The sequence below is a fragment of the Toxorhynchites rutilus genome, chromosome 2 (genome assembly GCF_029784135.1).
Source record: "Toxorhynchites rutilus septentrionalis strain SRP chromosome 2, ASM2978413v1, whole genome shotgun sequence".
Lineage (NCBI taxonomy): Eukaryota > Metazoa > Arthropoda > Insecta > Diptera > Culicidae > Toxorhynchites > Toxorhynchites rutilus.
In genome coordinates this window covers 315,083,361-315,097,139 of record NC_073745.1, presented here as the reverse complement: position 1 = coordinate 315,097,139, position 13,779 = coordinate 315,083,361, and the positions used below count along the sequence as shown (strand labels likewise).

The window sequence follows — 13,779 nt, the reverse complement described above, 5'->3', positions numbered from 1 at the left end:
CTTGCATTTTTGCAAACCGGAGTGTGTTTTCCCAATACAGATTCCGAAACCAAGAAGTTGAGGAAATCGGCATTGCAGATACATTAAAGTCGCAATACTTTTATATCACCATGCGTTTTTACACTTCGTAATTCGTTTGCTAACACGGTCTACAGAAGCGGGTACAAATTCAACGCTGTGGCTCGATTATTCAAGACTGCATTGGAAGATATCGCCAGCTCACTGAACTTCTACGCATACCGTTTGATGATTAGGCAAAATTTTGATAACTATTTGCTTCGATAACTACTACCATAATGCATGAATTGACTTAGATTGGGATTTGTTTGCAATTGAATTCGTAAATAGTTTCATTCATTCAATAGTTGAATCAACAATTTAATCAATACACACAAAAGATAGCTCTGCGCAGCGACGATATCGTACCCTATGAGGAACATCCGAGGTGGGATTATTGCTAATAGAAAAATACAATTGATTACTAAGCCAACGACAGTCTCACGTCAACCTTGCGGTTATATCATGGTTATAACCCATCCATAGTTTTTTCTTTTTTTAAAATATTTAAATATAATACTACAAAATGATACAGAGAAACTTATCGAATAAAGTGTACTGTGAAACTTAAAGTAGCCACGTATCTGAAAGCTGTCTCTAAAGATTTCATAAAAGAAGAACTGTAAAATATATTTTTTTTTATAAAAACATCAAATTAAAATACATTGTTCACTAATTTCATACAGCCATTCCATGCCAAACCGATATGGTGGTTTTTGAATTTTCGTGAAAAGAGGTGATTTTGTTCCATATCGCAAAATATTAGACCCCTAGTTTCTAGTGTTTTTTCTTAAGGGTGATCATTTCGATTTTACGGTGGTCTGAATAATTTTTTCTCCCTTTCTTCCAAAAATGCCTTTTTTTTAATAATTCATAACTTTTGAATTACTATACCGATTTAGATGATCAGCATATAAAATTGAAGACACTCCGAATAAAGTGCATTTGCTGGACTCACTGATTTGTTTTTTATCTAAAGAAAAAAGTGGTAGAAGCATATCGTTTGCTAGTGGAAGCTTTTGGTAAAAATGATCCAGCAGTGAAAACTTATGAAATATGGTTTAAAAGGTTCAAGGACGAGGAAATGCAGGAGTTGTTGGATGCAGACACAACACAAACATTGATTGTGTCTCGAACAGCAATTGGCCATTGTGTAAAAGTCATGTGAAAGATCCAGAAGCTCGGAAAATGGGTCCACAAACATAGGGCGTTGGATTGTCACAGACGATGAAAAATCGATTTATTTCGACTACTAAAACCGAGTAAGACAGTGAATACAGATAGCTACCGACAACAAATGATAAATTTTAAACTTTGCCTTGGTGGAAACAAGATAGGAATGGGCCTGAAGATACGGTAAAGTAACATTACAGCCTGATAATCCATCGTTGCACACCACTAAAGCCGTGAAGGACGTAATGAAATCGCACTCGCCGTATTCTATAGTTTTATAGGAAAGAAGTCCACAATTTGCATGAGAGATGGGCTAAATGAAGAATAAAACGGGTATTATGGGGAAACGGGATAAAATTTTTTAAGGTTATCCCGAAAATTATGCGTTTTCTTCATCGAATAAACCGAACAATTTCAACCCAAACACCTGACAAAGCCTCTATACTATAAAAAAAAAATCTTTTCAATGAATTTTCTACACGTGAAGAACGAAGTACGCTTGAAAAACGCCTTCGCGGCTATATTTGTATCATTGCTAAAGTAACAGATTAATTTGTTTAGAAAGGTGGAACGGATAAGTCACCATCAGCTAAGAGACGAATGAACTCTCAGAGTTTAAAGTCTCTCTAATTCAATACCTTCCTTCCTTCCTTCACCATCAGCTTCGTCGTCATTTTATTGAACATAAATCTGGAGGAGCTCCGCGGTCGCGAAGTCTCCAGGTATCAACTATTGACTGTGAAACTCGAGAAAACTATGACACTTGAGAGAGACCCAGGATTTTTTTTCTTTTGAAGTAGAATCGATTCGAACACACTGCTGGAAGCACTAAAAATGTTGAACATCGAGAAGGAATTGGTCGACATCCAATCCTCCGCAGCTACGCGATTATTTGACAGTTACAGGCAGCTACGTGCATTCGGTAGAAACTGGTATCCTTTTGGCCTTAGGAAGCCTTTTTGGCATTAGGAAGGTGGCTGGGCTATATCTATGATGTTAAGAACTGTTAAAACTGTAAAAAATGTCAAAATGTGTAACATAAATCGTTAATAATACGTAAGTAAAGCTCAGCGATCTTATTAGGTATTTTTTTCTGTGTGTAATTGTGGTCAATTTGTTCTTATTCCAGCCGCAGTAGGTCACAACACGCACAAACAATGATCGCCTACCCACAGCTTAACCGGCGTATAAATTAATTTTACGTATAGTATCCTCAGTAACGTGTCGTTACAGCGTAATCCTCTAAACCACTGTAAGCGTAGTCTAGGTACCGTCACAAAGGACGCACTGCCTCCCCCTTGAAATGAAAAGCATCCGACAAAACATCCTCTCGTTTTATCGATTCCAGCGCTCGAAACTACAGGGAAAATGTGTCACGCTGAGATGGGGCCCGCTCCGCAGCAGCCGCTCGTATGTACCGAACGGCCGGAGAAATACGCGTAAAAGCAGGATACATACCACAGAGAAACCACGTGTTTCTCCGCGCCGGAGTGTGGGATGTCGCGTATCGAGTCCGCACTGAGTTTGGGTAGTAAACAGAGCGAGCTTTCACTCGCGTGCTGATCAGCTGTCAGACGAACGACGAGAATCTCGCTCAGTAAAGAGCATCCTGCGGAAGCTTTCCAGCAGGGATATGGTTTCTTTATAAAGGCATCGATCAGGAAGCCAAAGCTCCAGTCTTTGGTGGAGTTTCATACAGAGCGGTTCTGGTAGAAAAATAGGAATACAACTAACGTGAAAGTTGGCTTCACAAGGAGTGAGTGGCGAGGTGGAGTTTTCTCCCCTTTATTCCTGCAAAGCGGAAGTGTTATATTGTGCTGAGCGCAGGTGGTGGTAAATACTCACATATAGCGCGTCTGCCGACAAACGGAGACAATCATCGATCGGGAAAAAATAACTCCGAACGTTCGAAGTTAAGCGGCTTTGTGTATTCTAGCTGCCTTCGAGGAAGTGTAGACTTTTGTTTTTTCGTTTACCCATTTGGATCTGATACACAAAAGGTCACGGATGTCCTGGAGGATGTCTTTGTATGCATCAAATACATAATCATGTTGAAGGTGCACAATTGTGCAATAGGGCCACGTGAAAGTTATACCTGTGTCGTGTGAAGCAAGAGTGTCTTTTTTGAGTGCGGTTTAGTGCGAGTCAACCAGACAGGAAATCTTCACCAGTGTCAGTAGAATCGAGTGGAAAACAGCTGGGAAAGTTAGCCCAAACCAGCCAATCCGGCTGTGCGGCTGTATTTGTGGTACACCATTTCCACGCTCATTCTCCTTAATATTGATTGTTGGTAATTATTCAAAAACAAATGGAGTGAATTTGATTTCGTTTTCCTCGAAATCAATGGAATCCGTGTGGTGCAAAAAGCGTTTCGTAACGAAAATCGAATTAAGCTGTGAAAACCAAAAAGGATGAACGGTGGCAATCAAGCGGGGTGAATCCGGAGGACGGCTTTCGAGGGTCGCACAATCAGCGGGAAAGATAACGAATAGACGACGGTGAAATATGCAGACGTAAACAAGTTATGTGGGTGTTTGGCGGAAGTGTTACGAAAAAGGCATAGCGAAAAAAAATCATATGCTAGTGAAGCGAGGAGGAAAGGTGAGGAAGAGAGATGCTTTATTTACTTGCTCTACTTTTTCCTGTCGTTGTTCGGTCACATTATTATTTTCAATTATTGCGACGGAATTCAGCGCAATGATAGCCGGAGGATGTGAATCTTGAGCCGTGCCAGCAGAAACGTAACCGTCTGTTACCAACTTTTCAGATAGGGGTTTTCAGTGTCAGTTGGATGCTTTCAATCGATTGATTCAAGGGTGATATTCTTGTTGAAAGCGTTTATATCGATTTTTCATCTAATCCTAACGAACGGAATTGAAACGATGAAAGTGTGTTCCAAGTACCCGATTTGATATCAGCGTTAATTGTGTGTGAGGACTGATACTTTTAATTCCTTGAAGAACATCAATAGAAGGGCAACTGTTCAATACTCTATTTTTTAATGTATTACTTTTGTTTTACTGTATTTCGAAAATCTCAGCACATTTCGCTGTGATCTAACCATGCAATATGTTATGTCAACGAAACACAACAAACGATGCTGTGTTGTTTTAAATCAAAATGCAGTGAAGCATCTGAAGATGAAGCAAAAAATTAGTCTATTCATAGATCGCCTCAAAAGACGAAAACGTTTTCAGAACGCCAGAAAAGTGGTGAAATATTAGCCAGTTTATTTTTACGCATTTTTGTAATTGAAATGCGACTTTGTTATAAAAAATAATGCTGCAACATTTTCCCGTTTTTATGACAGAGCTTAATTACCGTTAAGGTAAAAGTCTTCATCTTTTTAGGTTATCCACGAATAAGGGCATTTTTAAATGTCTCCATGCGAGTGAAACTGCTGACCAGCCATTTACCATCGAATGTTTTAAGGTTTTTTTTAACGAGTTTGAACGAGTTTGGCAACCTGAGGGCGGGTATTGTAATGCTTTAGAATGGTCTCTACTCGCATTGTGGCTGTTTTTCGCGCTATACCATCAATTGAATCCGGTATTGTTTCTTAATAATGGTTTCGTTTGTTTTCAACAGCTCTTAACCCTTTCCCGTACAACATCGAGTACCCACGAGTGGGTACTTGAATAACATAGGGCGCTAGAACACTTAACAGGCTAGTGAAATCACTTGATGTGTGACGTATTAAATAATACGAGAAGAGGTTAACAAATAACATCGACCCGCTTTCACCAAAGTATCAACATAGCCTTCGCAGCGAGAATAATTGACCGAGTCGTCGACATAGATGCATGGCGGAGCAGTCCCTAAACGTTTCTTTCCTATGGATTGCTGAAATGAATATATTTTCCATCGCCCGTCACGTTCCGATGAATAGACCCATTCTTTTTTGCCAGCTGGGGCATTTGTGTACAGACGAAAAGGGCAAAAATCTATGCCCAAGGACGTAGACGGGAACTTGACTTAGGACTGCAATTACTTGGAACAAGTCGTTAAGTTCTCTTAGTAGATCAGAATTCCGTAAATTTAGTTTTTTTATATTTCCCTGGAAGAGCCGTTTCTCACAGGGTATGCCCAGTGCCCACGTACATTTAAGGCAGCACCAAAGTATCTACCAATATGGGGTTTTCAGTTCCGCGGATCCGGACCTATATGGGGTTTCATTATTTGCGGATCCGGACGACCGCGCATAACAAATACGTGCTCGGGACGACCGTATGGAGAACAGAACTTGACCTGATATTTTGTTAGATAAACGTCATCATTTAGCTCATATATCCCGAAGGTGATATATGAGCTAAATATTTTCTGTGGAGGAATATACACTGAAACAAAATCCACATGCATTTGTTCTTTTCGTCTTTTTTCAATTCTTTTTTTTCGGAGAGGAGAGAAGATGTATGGCATGCCCAGTTCTGACAACACGGGCATAGCGATCAAGTGGGCTGACACTCGACACATTTTCCGCCATCTTATCAACAGGCAGTCGCCGTTCGGCTTCTGGCGGTCTCCGATTGTCTCGCGGAAACTCAGGGACACACAGGGACCAGCACGGATCAAACGGAAATTTCAATGTCAGTACCCAGGGACAGACATGGAATTCAATGTGTTAATTTTTTTTATCAAAAAATCTCTTATCTTATTTTTTTCTTTAATTGTTTAATCAATATCAAACAAATGAAAAATATTCATCTACGCTTCCGCTTTGCCAAATTCGAACAGCTATATCTTTCACTTAACATCCGCTATTAATTTTTGTACATCGGCGATTTTGTTCGCCGCATTTGCTTTGAGCTATCTTTCGCTTACCGCCGTTGATTGTGTCTGGTTCCAGTTCTGCTTGACGATGGTCCAAAATATATCTAGTATCAATGCTCTGGGGGTTGGGAGAGGGTATACTTGGGCACCACCATCACGTTCCAGCAAACGACAAAATCTAATTTCTAATTTAATATGACCAAATCTTAATCATTCCACCCTTTACACTACGTGATTGACCTGGAACAGCGAAATAGCACAAAAAACATTCGTAATTCATGGAAGAAAAATCCATCATAATCGTGCCAGTTTCCGACTATCACCCTTATTTTTGTTTTCGTTCTAATCAAATACGTTCAAAAGTTCTGTCCATTCGTATTCCTGTTTTCGCTCGAAGCACGAAGCAAATCGTCTAATTTCAGGTGTGTGAAAAAGAATTGTTGACGTCGGTTGTCAATTCGGTTATTCAAGATATCTCACATCCACTGATTTAGGATTCAAATTGTTTGGAAAAAGTGAAGTGCTCTGATCACATCCAAATTATTACGTTCGAAAAAAGTCTCATTCGTACGGATTCGAACGAAAATAAAAATGTCTTTTCCGAAAATGTTCGAATCGAGTAGTTCGAATGAAAGCCAGATACGGCCGTGAACAAGAATAAAGCTGTATATTTTCATCACAACCGGGATGATTAGTCAGGACATACAGTCAATCCCAAAATTGAGTATACACCTCGTGCTGCTTTGTTATTTTTGAGGTTTCGGGGTTAGAAAGTAAACAATTAAATTCGATCTGATCTATTTTACTCTCATTTAGTGATGAGAAAAAAATTAAACTGATCTCATTTCTACTTCATGATTAAAATACAAACAAAGAATATCCAATTAGGACGTGACAACATTGAGTGTACAGTTCAAGTCTTTGTTAAAAAGAAAATTGAAATTAGTTTAGAAATGTTTTTTTTTTCCAAAATATATATTTTTATCAAGGCTCATATGGCGTTAGCCTGACAGGGCCGGAGTTCAATATTTTGACAGTTTTTCTTATTATCTATGTTAGTAATATGTAACCGATTACTCGCGGTCGGCTCGAGGTTAGTATTACAAGTGTTCTCGTAATTGGGATGTTGCTGTCTCCAATGCTCTGTACGTGTGTCCGACACGGGATACTTCCTATTGGGATGCAGCTGACCATTAATCAGCAACGCCCCCCCTAGTATGTACCCCATATCTAGCGTGGTGCGTCTTCTCGACTCGAGGAATCCAGGATAGAATGGTCACTAGCCGGCGCAATCATCAGCTCGTGTAGAGTTGTCATGAGTGGTACAACCTTTGGCTCTTGTTGAATCATCAGTGGACTGCACAACCTTTGGCCCGTGTATCTGTAAAGAGTGTGTGTATGTATTGCCGCGACTAAGTAAAAGTTTATAGATCGGATAGGAGGGATATGAAACAGGGACACAACGAAGGAAACATCATTAAACGTTGACATCGGCGTTTCAGAGGAACGCAGAAGATCAGGATCACGGCTACCTAAGATATCCCGGACGGGGATATCCGATTGTCTGCCTTGTGCTCTCAGTGCTCTAGAGAGCTGAGAGCGAGCAGCATGGAACCGGATACACGACCAGACAACATGCTCAATGTCGTGGTAGCCATCGCCACAATCACAAATATTGTTTGCTGCGAGCCCAATGCGATAGAGATGCGCGTTTAGGTTGTAGTGATTGGACATAAGCCGAGATATCACGCGAATGAAATCACGACCTACATTCAATCCCTTGAACCATGCACTCGTCGAGACCTTAGGGATAATCGTGTGTAACCAACGACCGAACTCATCTTCACTCCACATGCACTGCCAACTAACGAGTGTGTCCTGACGAGGAATGTGAAAAAATTCATTATAGACAATTTGCCTTTCAAAAAGTGTGCCTTCTGAAGCGCCCACCTTAGCGGACTCGCTACGCTTTCTCATTCCCCGGAATCGAGCAATGAGAGGGAACCCATGCTAAGGTAATCTTGAATAATTTTTCGACCAAAACACTCAATAGATGTCTTATTCTTGTTAGGAAATAAGATGAGCGCTTATCAACTTTCATTGAGCGGATTGCCTCTATTGAGCTGAGACTGTCTGAAAAAATAAAATAATGGTCGATGGACAGTGTTTCAATGATCCCTAGAGCATAGTATATCGCACCCATTTTTGCGACATACACGGAACAAGGATCTTTGAGTTTGAAAGAGGCACTGGAATTTTCATTGAAGATGCCGAAGCCAGTGGACCCGTTTATGTATGAACCGTCAGTAAAGAACATTTTATCAGATCCAACTTTCCCATATTTTTCCGAAAATATCGACGGAATAACATTGGAGCGTAGGTGATCTGGTATTCCATGGATTTTTTGTCGCATGGACAGATCAAAAATGACAGAGGAATTGCAAAAGTATGGGAAGCAAACTTGGTTGGAGATGCCTGGTGAAGGGTGCACGTCGTGGGTAAGGTACTCATGGTATAAAGACATAAAACTTGACTGAGGAGTCAGCTGGAGTAGATTTTCGAAGTTATCAATCACCAATGGATTCATGATCTTGCAACGGATGAGAAATCTGTAGGATAATTCTGTGAAACGAAGAGTAAGCGGGGGGACTCCTGCCAAAACTCCGAGACTCATCGTATGTGTCGAATGCAAACATCCCATGGCTATACGCAAGCAACGATATTGTATCCTCTCCAGCTTGAGAATATGAATCCTGGCAGTTGATCGGAAGCAAAAACTGCCATATTCTAACATTGACAATATCGTTGTTTTGTACAACTGAATGAGGTCTCCTGGATGGGCACCCCACCATGTTCCGGTTATTGTTTGGAGAAAATTGATTCTTTGCTGGCATTTCTGTTTCAAATACGCAATGTGTCTCCCCCAGGTACATTTAGAATCGAAATATACACCCAGGTATTCGAAAAACATAGAGTGTTGGATCGTTTTACCGGATAGGTAAAGCTGAAATTGGGCGGGTTCGTGCTTCCTAGAAAAAACGACCATTTCAGTTTTCTCCGTAGAGAATTCGATACCCAGCTTGAGGGCCCACGTAGTTTAGAAATGTTAACAGATAACAAAAATCAATCCCCTAGTATACCCTTTGGCGTCCAGCACTTCCTGCAAGCACCGAGGTGAGATTTCTGGTCACTGTAGACGGAAGTACCTCCCAGAGTCCCGTAATCGTCGTTTTGAGTTCCGCTTTGTTCCCTGGATTTTTATTCTTCAGGTGGTTCTTGATTTCCCACCATAGATACTTGATAGTGTTCAAGTCCGATGATTGCGGAGGTCTTTTGAGTTGATTGGGACATTATAGAGCAATTATCCCCGCACGGTGAGGTCAGTTTGCATCGGGTCATTATTCTGATGCAGTTTTTTCAGGTAATGGCTGCTTCCAGGAATATCTCCATCGATTCGGAGATGTAAATTCATCAGTACAAAATTTTCAAATCTTGCTCCTCTAGCTTGGATGCCACTTTTAGAATTGAAGAGTAAACGTCAAAATTGAAATTGAGGAATCATTCCACACGCACACACCTACAAAAATGAAGGGTGTTGAGGTTTTGGCAATGTACACCTAAACTAATCCAATTCTTGATCGTTCCACCCCTTACACACTGAAGAAGAAAGGCTCTTTCATCTGAAAACGAAATACCATATTCTTCGTGCCAGGCCAACAGATTTTTGCTTCTTTACTTGGTTTTGACACGTTATCGATGGTACATGATACTGATTATTTCTTCTACCATTTAAGTCTATGGTTCTCTCCAAGGATCCTGTGCACCGTTTTCCAGGCATTTACTGTAGTTTCCTCTTCTAACGACCAAATCTTGCTGAATCTCGTCTAATTTGCTCCCTTATGCGTTTTATCACGTTTTTCGTCCTGACTGTTCTGTTGCAGTCTCCATTATGAACAGGCCATTCAATCTTTTAAAGGTACAAAGGACAAAGCACCGACACAGTCAGAGCTGTTGAACACATCTGAGAATGTCACATTTAAAACGACTTTCATACTTGCTGCGTAAAGTTATCAAATGGAATTGCGTAGTTGCACCAGCGATAAATCAGATCTCGACGTTTTATGCTTTTATGCGACGTTTTATGTCATTTGGCATTTGAGATAGCAACTAAACGTCCTAATGACTGTTGATGATTGTTGACGGAGAAACTGCTGGAAAAAGCCAAAATGAAGTATTGTGGTTTGGATAGGACCTGACCCAATTGTCGAGAAGGACAATATTGATAGAATTCACAAATGACCATCCTTATGGTGAAATTGATGTGCCACTCAGAATTTTGGATTGACTCTTTGCTCGAACTTTCATGATATTTAAGATTTTTCCATTAAAAGCTCAAAGTGCCAAGGCAAATCTATCGTATTAGTGGTCAATGATTGTATAAACATATCCCTTTTAGACAAGCGAAGGGTGTTTCACACCAAATTGCATCACGGAAAAAACGTTGTGGACAATTACACATTGGGTATGTTGTCTTGAAAATATGAGTAGAAGTAGTTTAGAGTGTATTGTTTACACTGTATTTTTATCGCTGTCAATTTTTCGAAAGTAGGAAAAAAATGATCACGAATTGATTTTGTGCAAGCACCTGAAAATCCTTAACTCTCATGTCATGCGATTAAACGCTGCTACGAAACTCTGAACATCGAACGAAAGAAGAAAGGCGGTCAGAATGGATGTTCTACTAGTGAACAGGATCACAAGCGTGTCGTGAAAGCGTTTAAGCGTGATCCCCATGCTTCGGTCAGGGATGTGGCCAAAAAGGGTAATCTGTCCGAGTTTTCGTTTAGAGAGCCAAAGACCGGGAGGGTCTGCATACGTACAAAGTGCAGAAGGCTCCAAATTGTGACGAACGATAAAATACGGTGGGAAAGTCACGGGCCCGGAATCTGTACACCCAGATGCTGACGAAGCCTCGTTGTCTTATCATGGATGATGAAACTTACGTCAATGCAGACTTCCGGCAGCTTTCGGGGCTACTGTTCTTCACCGCTCAGCACAAGTTTGATGTTCCGGAGCAAGTATGGAAGCAGAAACTTGCAGAGTTTGCCAAGAAATACATGATTTGGCAAGCGATCTGCTCACGTGGCGCACGGAGTGCACCGTTTGTGACTACCGAGACTGTAAACGGGCCTCAAGGAGTGTCTACAGAAGTGTTTGCTTCCTCTGTTGAAGCAACACGAGAGCCCTACGATCTTCTGGCCGGATCTGGTTTAGTGTCAATATTCAAAGGATGCCCTGGAGTGGTACGAAGCCAACGGGGTCAATTTGGTACCCAAGGACATGAGCCGATTTCAAAGCTTTTTTTTTGTTCTGATTATATTCAGAAAAAAATCGCTTGACAGTTGTTGAGAAGTGATGCATAGTGAGAACGTTACGAACTAGGCATTGAAGCCCCGAGAAGGCGAGCGAACCGTCAATTCTTTTTAGGCATCCAAATTTTGTCACAACCCTGCACATGCTCGTTTCTGAAATTGTGATTTCCTTTTTATCTTAATTTTATCTTTAGGCTACATAAATAATTCTCCACATCTTGTACATTTCCATTGTAGAATACTGAAAACGCTTCTAATACAACGTTAATGCTAGTTCAATTGGAAAAGTTTCTGGGATTTAATATTATTGTAGACTTGAGCTTCGAATCCTCAAAATCGAATCTTTTTCTCATTTGTTTGATCAGCTCCACGGAAAAAAACTGCTACAAATATCCTTTGAGATGATCTGCCTTTTGCTGTCCATTGTTTTGATAATTTCTTCCGCTGCTGATCCACCCTAAAATTCTTGTCACTTTTCGAATGATCTTCATATTTAATAACATTGGACATTGAAACAACGTAGGATTCCTCACAGATATTAGTGAGAATGATCAAATAAATATCTTTCAACTCTTCATATAGCATCGTGAATTCAGGGTTTTCGGCCTGGAACAAACGATTCAATCTGTTGACCTGGGGTAAAACATACGTCGCACCGTCCGAAGCGAATCCTTTCAGACGATCCTTGTAAGGAATTTCGTCCTTATGAAACTGATCAATCATTGCATTGTAAATGCTTTTATGATCAACAGCATCAAGCGCCTAAAAAGCGGCGTAAAAATCGTCATGTACCCCAATGTTGCTGTGTTCAAATTTAAGAAATTTCACAAATGGATAACATTTTTCTGCCATACTGTCTATCTACAAATTGATTTTCATATACAGCCATTCCATGCCAAACCGAAACAGTGGTTCTCAGTTTTTCGTGAAAAGTGGTAATTTAGTTCCTTTTTGCAAAACATTGAGCCCGCATTTTTTTAAATTTTGTTTTTATTAGGGTGCTCATTTCCATTTTAGGGTGGTCCGAAAAAGCGACTTTTCCCCCTTTTTGCAAAAATGTCTTCTTTTTAAAAATTCATAACTTTTGAACTACTGAATCGATTTCGATGATCGACATATCAAATTAAAGCCTATTGGCCTTTTGATCTTTTTTGGAAAAATATTATACTAGAAAAAAAAATTGGATTATGATTCTGTAATTAATGATTGTATTTGTTTTGTATAGTTTACATGGTCTCGGGACCAAGGACTCTATATTTTTTTATATTTTTTCTTGAAACCTCAGTTTTTTACGTAACATATCCAAAAATGAGGGGCGTTATTTTTTGTTCTTAAGTTATGATTTTTCAAAATTAACCGATAGTACGAAAAATTGTTTTTCCCCTCATTTCCAAAAAAGACTTTTTCCAAAATTCATAACTTTTAAACTGCCAAGACAATTCAGATGATCGATATACCAATTTGTAATATTTTTTGAAACTAGTTCATTGGCATTAATTTGATATGTCGATCATCTAAATAGGTGTAGTAGTTCAAAGTTTTGATTTTTTGTGGTGGAAAAAAGGGGTAAAATTGTTTTTTCGGTTAATTTTGAAAAATCATTAATCAAAAACGAAGGGGTACACATCTCTGATTTAGGTGTACCGATAAGTTTCTGCGATTTCACAACAGATGGCGTAACTAAATTACCATTCCAGTGAATCAAACTTCCAAACATTCGTTGGAAAGCTACTGTCATTGCGCGTCTTTTTCAGTATATGTCAAAAAGTTGAAGCGTAAACAATAATGTTTTTTGCCACTTCGAATATGTCGAATTTCGTACCAACGGGAGTGTTTTTGGGGGGGGGAATGTAACTTCATCACTTCAAAATGAAGAAAAAAGCTGCGAAAAGTCGCATTTTGGTGGAAGTTTATGGTGACCATGCTCCAACTGAGCGAACATGTCAGACGTGGTTTGCACGGTTTGAAAGTGGTAATTTCGACTTGGAAGACGAAGAACGTTCCGGACCGTCAAAACAGTTTGAAGATGAAGAATTGGAGGCTTTACTCAATCAAGATCCATCACAAACGCAACAAGAACTTGCAGATACCCTTGGAGTAGCTCAGCAAACCATATCCGATCGTTTAAAAGCAATGGGAATGATCCGAAAGATAGGACATTGGGTGCCGTATGAATTGAAGTTACGAGACGTCGAACATCTTTTTTTCCATGCGAACAACTGCTCAAACGGCATAAAAGAAAGGGAGTTTTTGCAGCAAATCGTTACATCGGATTTTTGATAAATTCTTTATAGGGTACATTCTGGAATGCCTAAACTACAGAAATATGAAGATATTTTTATATTATTTTTTTTTTCAAATTTCTAGACTAGAATATTGCCTTAATGCAATTCCTTCCGCATTTTTC

General features: G+C 39.8%; 1 protein-coding gene and 1 pseudogene across 1 annotated transcript in view; both read left to right on the top strand.

Annotated features, from left to right (window-relative positions):
* Nucleotides 1-400: 400 nt before the first annotated feature.
* On the top strand, nt 401-572 carry LOC129772255 (U4 spliceosomal RNA; annotated as a pseudogene).
* Nucleotides 573-2,923: 2,351 nt separating this feature from the next.
* Nucleotides 2,924-13,779, top strand: part of LOC129764372 (uncharacterized) — a 330,024-nt gene continuing 319,168 nt past the window's right edge. Inside the window, exon 1 of the mRNA XM_055763369.1 lies at nt 2,924-3,831. The gene's annotated coding sequence lies outside the window, so the exon portion shown is untranslated. The remainder of the gene's footprint in view (nt 3,832-13,779) is intronic.